Below are 10,700 nucleotides of genomic sequence, written 5' to 3'. Positions count from 1 at the left end.
AAATTTTGCATATGAGCATAAACTCCCGCTCACTCATTGCATCAAAAAATTTTATAAACTCAAAATAACTCCCCCTTTCACATAGCATCCATTTTTCTGCCCCTTTTTGATAATTAGAAAACAATGGATGGAAGAAAGAAAAAATTTTTGCATATGAGCATAAACTCCCCCTTACTCGTTGCATCAAAAAATTTTATAAGCTCAGAATAACTCCCTCTTTCACATAGCATCCATTTCTCCCCCTTTTTGTCATTATAAGATGACAGTAAAATCCAACAACCATAATTCAGTAGCAATAATAGAAAATCCAGTATTTCAAACGAAAACAGAGAAATGATACCAGAATTCAGCAATCACAAATATACCAACATTTACCAATATATCACAGAGAATTGATACCAAAAGAAGTCTCAAACAGAGAAATGAAAGGAGTATCGAACAGAGAATAACAATCAAAATAATTTTTAACACAAATCATCATTAGATCAGCATCATTCGATCAGCATTATTCATTCCTCCCCCTTTTTGTCATCATAAAACTTCAGTAATATTAAAAAAATATCAAGGAAAACTCAGTTCAAAATATCAGAAACATCAAAAGAAAATTGCAAAAGAACATTATGAACCAGAATCTTACCGATCTTACCAATATTTCCTGCTCCAATTATTTTAATTCTCATGTCATCTCCAAATATCACTATGCCACAAGACTTTGGTTTGAACTTGAAGAATTGTGATGGATCACCGGTCATGTATTTTGAGCACTCACTTTGAATCCTTAGTAATGTTTATCAGATTCACCTATTCAAGAGTTCAAGAACTAAATATATGGTACCCTTTAATTTTTGGGTTCTTGAGAGTTAGCATCATGTTTAACTATCCACATGCATTTCATGCCTTTTTTATGTTCTTTCTCACATAGCAATTGTAGACACCAAATTTTTGGTGTAATTTCATTTACTGTTTATTTTTAGTTTTTTTATTTATCGCGTTAGTTTTATTCGATTGTTAGTTTCTAGTTTCTAGTTTTATTTTTATTTTTATTTTTAAGTTTTAGCATAGAATTTCTTGAAAAAAGAGAAAAAAAAGAAAAATCATAAAAAAAGGAAAAAGAAAAATAGCAATTTTGTTTTATTTGGCTTTATTTATCTATTTTTAGTCATTTCTACTTTATTTATCTTTTATTTTATTTTCGTTTGGTTCATTTAAAAAAAAAAAAAAGGGTCTTGCGGCATGCAAGCCGTGTTTTGGTCGCAGCTTGCAAGGGAACTTCAAGGCAGCCCTTGGCTGCAAATAGGAGAAAAGGACTGAAGGGTTTAGGGTTATGATGCCCATATAAATAGAAAAGAAGAGGGAGCCGCAAGGTAGAGTTTAAGGGGTGGAGGAAAGAAAGCTACGAAAAGGAAAGCTAGTGGGCGGCTGGGCTGGAGAATCGGAGGAAGTCTGGGAAAAGATAGGACGCTAGAGGCAAGGGTTCCAGAGTTTGGGCAAGAAACAACGGGAAAGGGGGAAGTTTTGGGAGAGAGAGGCGGCTGCGAAAAACAGAGGGCAAAGCAAAGAAGCAGAAAAAACGCAGGCTTGCGGCTGAGAAAGGCAGAGCAAAAGGAACCAAAGAAAGAACAAAGGAAAAATCTGGGCAAAAGGGGGGAGAACCAAGAGACAGGCTTTGAGGGAGAAAATCTGAAAACAAGAGTGTGAGCAAGAGGGAGCTTCGTGAGGCTAGGCAGAAAAAAAAAACAAAGAAATCAAGAGAAGGTTTTGGGACAGCCGAGAGAAAAGAAAGAAACAGAGGTTTCGGCTCCGAAAACAGAGCAGAGGAAAAGAAGAGAATAAGGGGGAGAGTCGAGAGGGAAAGGAATTGGGGGAAAACAGGGCAACTGCCGTTCATCGCCACCACTCCTGCACCCCCTCACGTTCTTCAGCTCCTTCCATGGCTGACCCGAATAATCGACCCATCACCGGCTACCCAGCTCCGACTACCAATAGACATCAATCGTCGCCACCACTCTCTCTCCACCTTCCGTCCTCAAAATTCCCTCCAATTTCGCTAAACAACTCCTCCATAAAACCCTTTATTTCCCATTCTGTTCCTCCCTTTTTCTAACAAAAGCTCTCTTGGCCACCATTCTTTGCTTCGCCACTGCCTTGGAACACACACAGTTCCACACTACAGAGGGTTTTAATGGCAGCGTCATTTGAAGACGACTCAACGGGTCAACCCAAAGACAATGCCCTCAAATCCACAGCTCTTGCCCGCGCCGAACCCGATAAAGACAACGACAACGACAACGACATCCAGGAAGAGGGCGATGACGGGGAAAAATGAGAGGAATCTGGGCTGAGTGAAAGGACAGCAGCAGGAGAGTAAGCAAGGGTCTGGGTAGGATGAAAAGACAGCGAAAACAAACGAAGCAGGCGGCGGACGGTGAGTGTAGCTGAAAAAGGAAAACAGAGTAGGAGGAAAGGAATTGCGGCTTGTCATCAGTTCCAGAATTTCCCATCTCCATCTGCGAATCTTCACCGAACAAAAGCACTGTAAGTTTCGTTTCTCTCCAAAAATTTTTTTAGTTTTTGTCTAGACTTTGAAATGGGGCTGCCGTGGCTTCATCTAGTGTAATTGTCCTGTTAATTGGCCTCAATGTTTGAATATGCATGCTGTATATGATGACTGGAATTAAATTTTTGTTTTCTGATAAATTATGGGTCTGGTCATGGATTCAATAAAGCAAAATCCACTGATTTGTTTTTATGCCCATTTAGTGTTTGATAAAATGCCCAATTTAGAATTCTACTTGAAGATGATCTGCTTGCGTTTTTTTTTGTACGAGGAAAATGGACATTCGGCTAACTTAGTGCTTGTTCAGATATAATAACTGGTTTTTTATAGTAGAAAGGAAGTTGCCGCAAGGTCTCGTTCCTCTTGGGTTGCTGAAATTGTAATTTGTTTTGACGTTTTGTTTTGGTTTGCTGTTGGATTGAGATGCAATGAACATGATGTCTGCATTGAGTTTTGTTTTCCTTATTGCCAAAAAGGGGAATAAAAATACAGCAAAAAGCTGTCCGATGTTGAGTGCCGTGAGAATGAGAATGAATGTGTGCATTGGTTTGGCTAGAAATGTTTCATTTCCTCCTAGTTTCACGATTTGAACTTTGATGAATCTGGTTTCATTGTTGTTTTATAGCCAAATGGGAGGATAGGACGTACAAAGATAAATTCTTGTCCATTTCTTTCGTTATTTTTTTTTTCTTGCTGCCTTTTCTATTCGTTTCATTTCTAGCACCTGTTTTCTAAATCCGTTCCTGTTTTTTTTTTAAAAAGAAATGGGGGAGCATTGTTGTTTAATGTTTTATACCAGGATAAGAATGATTTAACATGGGTCTTGCTTTTTCGAAATAACGTTTTGATCTTATGTTTCGGCAAACCCATCTTCTGATGCTTGCTATGCTTGACGTAATCTCATTTTCGCAGACTGTATAATGTTTGTTGTTGGGATCTTTGGGTAGATAAACTTTGTTAAAAATTGTTGAGAAAATGGGATGAAGCTTGGTGGTAATTGGTTGGGTGAATGTATGGTTTGTTCCTATGAGTTTGCAAATGATTTGATGCTAGAGGGAGTTGCGGAAGGTTATGAAATGTGAATTGCAGGAGTATTCTTTTCCAGTTGCAGAATTATCTTATGCTTCGAACCATGCACGCAATAGTTCCCAAAAATTACATTCTGACCCCTTGTTTCTTGGCTAATACTGCTGTGGCCCTAAGCCTTTTAAATTTCTTTCAATTGGGTCCTTACTTTAATTGCAAATGAGTCCCTAAGCTTTATTTTTCTTTAATTTTTGACCCCAAAGCTTCATTAAGTTTTGCAATCAAGTCCTTCCTTCTTTTGACTTCTTAAATGTGGGTTGTCTACATGATTTAATTGATTCAATTTCATGTCTATCTTTTGTAATTATTTCTTGATTAAAGTGATGCCTTGACTCTTTTATTATTTTGGAGGGTAAATAAGTAAAATCCATCTCCTTAGGCCGTCAATTCAAGGGAGGTACACTCTATCCCTTATTTTCACTTTATTTGACCTTATGTGTCTATGTGATTTTACATGTTTAATTGCATGGCCTCTTGAATGTTTATTTATTTATTTCATTTATTTATTCATTCGCTTTATTGGCTTTAGTTTTGTATATTTATTTTTAGTTCAATTTGATCATTTGAAAGGCACTTGAATGCCAAAGTTGTAATAGTTAGGGATTTAATTACTTTATTCCTTTTCCCCCTTTTAGATTGTAGTAGGGTCTCCCTAATGTAATAGATAGGGCTTGGAGGAGCATTCAATGAAGACCTATCGAAGTCATGTGCCTAGCTAGCAAATGTAATAGTTAGGGCTTTAATTGTCTTATGTGTCTTGCATGCTTAGTTGCTACGTGTTAATTTGCTTTGTTAGGGCCTTGCATCTAGTCGAGCATGCTAAATGTTATGTGCTATGTGTTTATGAGTGTTTGGCATGTCTACTCGCTTTCCATAGCCATGAATGAATGTGATGGATGAATGTACGTTTCCGCTAGTCCAACGCTAGTAGGAATTCATAGAATGTGCTAGTCCAACGCTAGACCCTTAGGGATTTCCCCTCGTTAGTACATATTTGCGTGTTCATTACATGTCATGCATTTTTCTTAGTTTATCATTTGACATGCTCCTTGAAACCCTTTTCCCTTCATTTTAGGGCTTTTGCATCTCATGCTAGTTATATGGTTCATTTGCTTGAGAGTCCCCTTAAATATGGGATATAGACGAGTGTGGCTTTTTCTAAGCCTTAGCACGCTTGTATTCCCTCTATAAAAGGGCAAATTGAGTCACGATTTAGGTCTCCCCGTACCCAATATGCATGAATTCCCTAGACTCATGCATTTTTAAATCCACTCTACCATTTTATACCCTCATCACACTTTCATTTTTCCTCCCATTTTGCACACGTGCACCTTTATGTTGCTTCACTTGCACACGAACACTTTATCATCACTTGCACACATGCACTTCATATTATCATTTCACATACCGTACCTTGCCCACTCACGTGCACATTTTCATTTACATATTTATTGTTTTTTATTACTTTTTCAAACTCATGTCCTCACATTGCATATATGCATTCCATTCATTTGCATCCCACTCGCATTATTCGTGACCTCTCCAAAGGATCATTATTGGGCTTCACAATTAATGTGATTGGCACTACTCAACCTTTGAAGAGAAATTTCCCCCATCTCCCCCTAGGTCTAGGGTTTGCATTCATGTGGCACATCCAAATGTAATAAATTCTTTGGTTAAAACAAGAAAATCTTTGATTAAATCACGCAACTAGCCTTGGCTAGGTCGAAGGGGTGCCTTGGATTTGTGTCATTGCCTTCCCCTTCGTCAAATGTGACTCCCGAACCTTTTTCGTTGGTTTACGTGGACTAGGAGTCGTTTAAAAGGGGTTTCTTACTACTTTTTCCTATTTTTCTTTAAAAATTCATTTTTAGGTGACTTGGTACACCTTAACTCATTACCAAGTGGCGACTCCGATTTTTTATTTCAAAAAACCCTTTTTAAACTATAATTTTGGGTCAAATCGTCGCATTCTCAAAACCCCATTGAGGCCCACTTTTCTTTTAAATCAAAATTCATTTTCCAACCACAAATTGAATCAAAAAATACATTTTTTAAAACCATTTATTTATTTTTCAAAAAATGGGGCGCGACAGTTGGCGACTCCACTGGGGACATTTGAGAGTCCGAGCAAATTTGATTTAATCAACATTTTTCTTCTTTTAATCTTTTCATATATCACATTTGGGTGTTTAGGATTGCATTTTTCCTTTTATTAGGATTTTTGCATTTCACGCATACCAACTCCCTCACTTGCTCATTTGGCATGCGATTGTTTTGATTGATGAATGGTTTATATTATCTCGCGCTTGCATTGCATTTGGGGTGGGTGTGTGTCACCTTTAGAGTCTCGCGTGGTTCTCAACCCCTTCCCTCAAAATAGGGAGCACTTCATACGTGCACGATTATTTATTGTTATCCCATTTTATTTTATTTTTCGTGGGCGTTTCCCACACCGCCTTGTAGGATTAAGATCGATCGCCTTGGGTAGGCGGATGGTGTGCGCAGAGCGCCCATAGCGCTACCTAAGGGATCACTCGAGCCACCGACCAAGGGCCCTGGGAGTGATGACCCTTCACCTTTAGGTCTGAAGGCTTGGGAGCCGAAGCCTTATCGAGTCTAGTCGCATTAGTGAACCCCAACCTCATGCATCCATATTAGCATTTTCCTAGGTTAGAGTCAGCCTCACCCTTCTTTTTAAGCACATTAGGCACGAGGGAAGGGGTTCCACCCCTTTTACTTGCTTTATTGTATTTCCTTTTCTTAATTGCTCCCAATGTGTTATGTGTACTATCAATTGCACTAACCATTCTTTTGTTTTCTTGACTTGCATTCATGTGCCTTAGCAATAAGAGGCCATTTTGGCACTCTTTTAGTGGCCTACCCACTAGATAACTCACATGTTTAAATTTTAGTCATTACACTTAATTTTCAATAAGTACATTTCATTTTTAGACCCTTTCCCCCCGATGCATTATTCATGTCCTTTAGGCCATATTTGTCACATATTTACATCGCTTTAATAAACTGACATCATGCATTAAACCCTAGAAAGGGAATGCCACTTAGGGGATCCCGTGTTAGAAATAAACCACCTCGCGTCTCGGATACTTAATCCAAGGAGACTTGCACGTTTACATTTTGTACCATCCAAAGGAATAGTGCACAAGGTAAGGTAGGATCCGATCATTTTCATAGAGCGGTCTTTGGAATATAAGCGTCTAATAATCGCTTTTTGGCCATTTTATCAAAGTTGGTAAAAATCCCTTGCGCAAAGGACATTAATTTGAAGAAAATTCACAAATGATTCCTCTTGTTGAGACGATGAATAAATTGAGGCCAAATCATGATTTTAGAAGGCTCATAGACTAATTTTCTGAAACCACCAATGGCCGGCCGATTCAATCGATCCATTTTGTCAATTCATAATCAATTTTGAATAAACCATCATTTGACCAATTTACCCTTTTTAGGGTCATCCGGTCGATTTTGAATAAATCGTCAATTCATTTGACCATTTACCCTTTTTAGGGTCATTTGATCAATTTACCCTTTTTAAGGTCATTTGACCAATTTACCCTTTTTAGGGTCATCCGGTCGATTTTGAATAAATCGTCAATTCATTTGACCAATTTACCCTTTTTAGGGTCATTTGACCAATTTACCCTTTTTAGGGTCACCTGGTCGATTTTGGATAAATCGTCAATTCATTTGACCAATTTACCCTTTTTAGGGTCACCTGGTCAATTTTGAATAAATCGTCAATTCATTTGACCAATTTCATTTTTAAGATGATCCGGTCCATTCTGAATGAAATTCTCAATTGCATTCAATCAAGTTCCTTTTTTAGGATGATTCGGTTAATTTTGAGTAAGTTTTAAATTTCACTCAATTCATTTGACCCGTTTCCCTTTTTAGGGTAATTCGGTCGATTTTAAATAAATTGTCAATTTTATTCAACCCGTTTGACCAATTAGGATTTCAATGTCAATTTCAAATGGGGAAACCTAGTCGATTTTGAGAAAACCATCCAGACATTTGATCAGTTGGGGTTTTGACCCGCGCTTTACTGAAAAAATTTGGTCAACAAATTCCAATTTCTTCGATAGGAAGTTCGTCAAGGTCAAACACGTTGCGTTTTTGCAAGTTCTTGTATCGATCAAAAGTGATCAATCCCTTCGGACGGTGTCCTCATTTTGACAAACGTCTCTTCTCACTCCCATTGGCCAAATTTTTTTAAATTTTTTTTTTCACTCAATAAGTTGATCAGATCCATCAGGTATGGTATAGTGCTTATCCTAGAGGATTGCATTTTCATGCTAAGCCTACCCTTGGCACAAAAAGGGTTCTCCCATAGGACATGCATACCGATTTTATATTCTTACTTACTAACTCAGGGTATTTTTCTTTTGTTTTCCCCCCTCCCCTGCATTCATAAAAATACTTCAATAAAGGGAAAATGTTTTCCTATATCTGATGGCACCTCCGATCTAATAAAGTGTCAAAACTGCAAGTGTTATTTAATTTTTTGGCAGATCCTACAATGAAAACATAAATGATTTATCTGAAAACTCTACGCTAAAGCCTCTGAGAGATGTTGTAATTGTTTTCCAAAGGAAAATTTTGTATATTTGATTTGTTAATACATTTTGTTTCAAAAGAAAAGGAGACAAAAAGTGTATATGTGGAGCTCTTTACAAGTTTCTCTCTTCTCATTTGTATCGTAATTGAATGAGAAATTTTGTTTCAAACTTTTTCAGCAATAAAATTTTTGGACAATCATTGTTTTGTGTATATTTATGTACATTTCATTCTTTATTCTTATTCATTGGAGATTTCATGATGAATTTTGAGAAATAAGACCAAATTGGGATTTTCTCAACCTATAGCCTGAATTTCACAAGTGTATACTCTCTAAAAATCCTCATGTACACTAGGTTGGTAATCCGAGCTATACAATAAGAATGCTCAGAAAAAGGGTGAACGGTCACTCAAAAGGCCCGATGAGATACCTTTTCTCCTTCACTTAACCCCAAAATAAAATCAGTCAAATGGATTAATAAATTACAAATTGGAGCCATCTTTGCTTGAAAATATCCATTGTGTTTAACCGATTCAATTCACATCTAAGTGAAAGCAAAAAATGTGCATTATTCTTGTTTGTTTCGAAAATTTGGAATGATACTTCAAGCGTTTGTTTCTCTACCTATACAGAGTTTATCATTTGCTCTCCCGTTTGAGCCTTTAAAAGAATAATTTCGTTTCAAATAAGAGCCCTAATGATCACTACCCTATATTGAAAAATTTTCAAATATCAAAAAGGGGAATGAATTTTCAATGACCATTTCGTTACTTTGGTTGTCATGAGGTGTAAGAATGATACTTTGGCCGTCGTTTTTACAACCTAAACACTGATCATCCCTTGCATCCTCATTTGAGCTAAAAATTGGTGGTTCTTTTCGAGTGCACATATGATCGCACCCCACATTGGGGAAGGAGATTGGGGAATTTTGAAAAAAAAGAAAAAAGAAAAAGGGAAAAAGCAAAAATGCTAGAATAAGGAGGGAATCGCAAATTGGGGAAATTTGATTCCACTTGGGTTACAATTTTGAAAAAAAAAGAAAAAGAAAAGGAAGAGATTTGTCCGCACGGACCGCCTATGTTTCACAAATATGGATGAACAAGGGTCTTCCTCAATCAGTTAATTCAGATACATGCAAAAAAAAATTTTTCATTAACGAAAGTTTCCTTTCAGAGTTATTGTAAGGGACGGAACAAAGGTCAGACCCTCTTCTTTTCCAATCAAACATTCTATCCCTAGTTATCCCTTTTTGAGCCATCAGAATAAATTATTTCGTTTGGCAACCCCTGAGAATCGCAAACCCCACACTGGGGGCAAGTTTGAATTGAAAAGGAAAAAGTTTCAAGAAGTGAAAAGTGACAATGCAACAAAATCAAAAGAAAAAGAGAAAAGAGAACCTCAGTTCAAAAATAAACTGGGGCAGATTTTGTGAAAGTTCAAAATGGCAGAAAGCGAAAAATCAAAAGAAGAAAGAAAATGAAAGAGAAAAAGCCTCAATTGAGCATAAACTGGGGCAAAATTCTGATTTAGCCCTAAAATAGGGTTGGCGCAATAATGCGATCTCAGATTCTTCAAACCACTTTTGAAATCCGCTTTCAAACCTTAACTTTTCTAAGCACCCCACCAGACCCCATTACAAAAGCCGAAAGTCCTGACCTCTGTTCTTTGCAATAGCCCTGTCAAGAAAATTTCTGATGCCGAAAAATTTTAGCTATATTTCTGAATTGCTTGGATATGGGATTGACGCTACTCACCATGTGAAAACCCATCAGGTCAAAAATAAATAAATAAAAATACTCGATTCCGAAATCCCTGCTGAGTGATGATAAAAGTCAAACAAAGTCCAAAATAGGGGCAATTTTAGAAAAATGCGATCTTCGGTGCAATATCCTTGAAAGTTTTATTCTTTAGCTATCGTTTTCAAGCCAAATTACAAGCTAATAAAGTCCATCGTTGACTTATTCCTTCATGACAATCCAAAGTGAAGATCATGCTCATAAGAAATTCATCAAATCATTTGTGATCATAAGGGTATAACCCGTTTCCACATGTTTAGCTATCACTTCTGTCCATACGTTACAAGCCTAGAAAGCTTGTATGTTGACTAAGTTTTCTTGAAAAATAAGGGTAACAAACTCTTTGCTTTCACTAAGATGTGACATTGAATGGATTACATACAACTGGGGCAAGAATGAGACAGATTCTGACCTCCCATTTCCTTTTCCATTTCAAAAATAAAGTCACTTGATTGGTCCTGAAAGATGAGCCAACAAGAAATGGTGACCCATTACCCAAAGCATTGATGCTGAAGTGGGGAGGAAAACTTTTGTAATTTGGCGTTTTTTTGAGAAATTCATCATGAAACTTGCTATATGAGTTTTAAGCAAGACATTCAATTCTCTTCACATGATATGTTAGGAAAAGCAATTGCTTACGTTGTTCAAATAAATGGAGAATCATTCAAAACAAATTTTT

Source organism: Coffea arabica, chromosome 6c (assembly GCF_036785885.1).
Source record: "Coffea arabica cultivar ET-39 chromosome 6c, Coffea Arabica ET-39 HiFi, whole genome shotgun sequence".
Classification (NCBI taxonomy): Eukaryota; Viridiplantae; Streptophyta; class Magnoliopsida; order Gentianales; family Rubiaceae; genus Coffea; species Coffea arabica.
The sequence above is the reverse complement of the archived record's forward strand: the minus strand, read 5'-3'. Positions refer to the sequence as shown.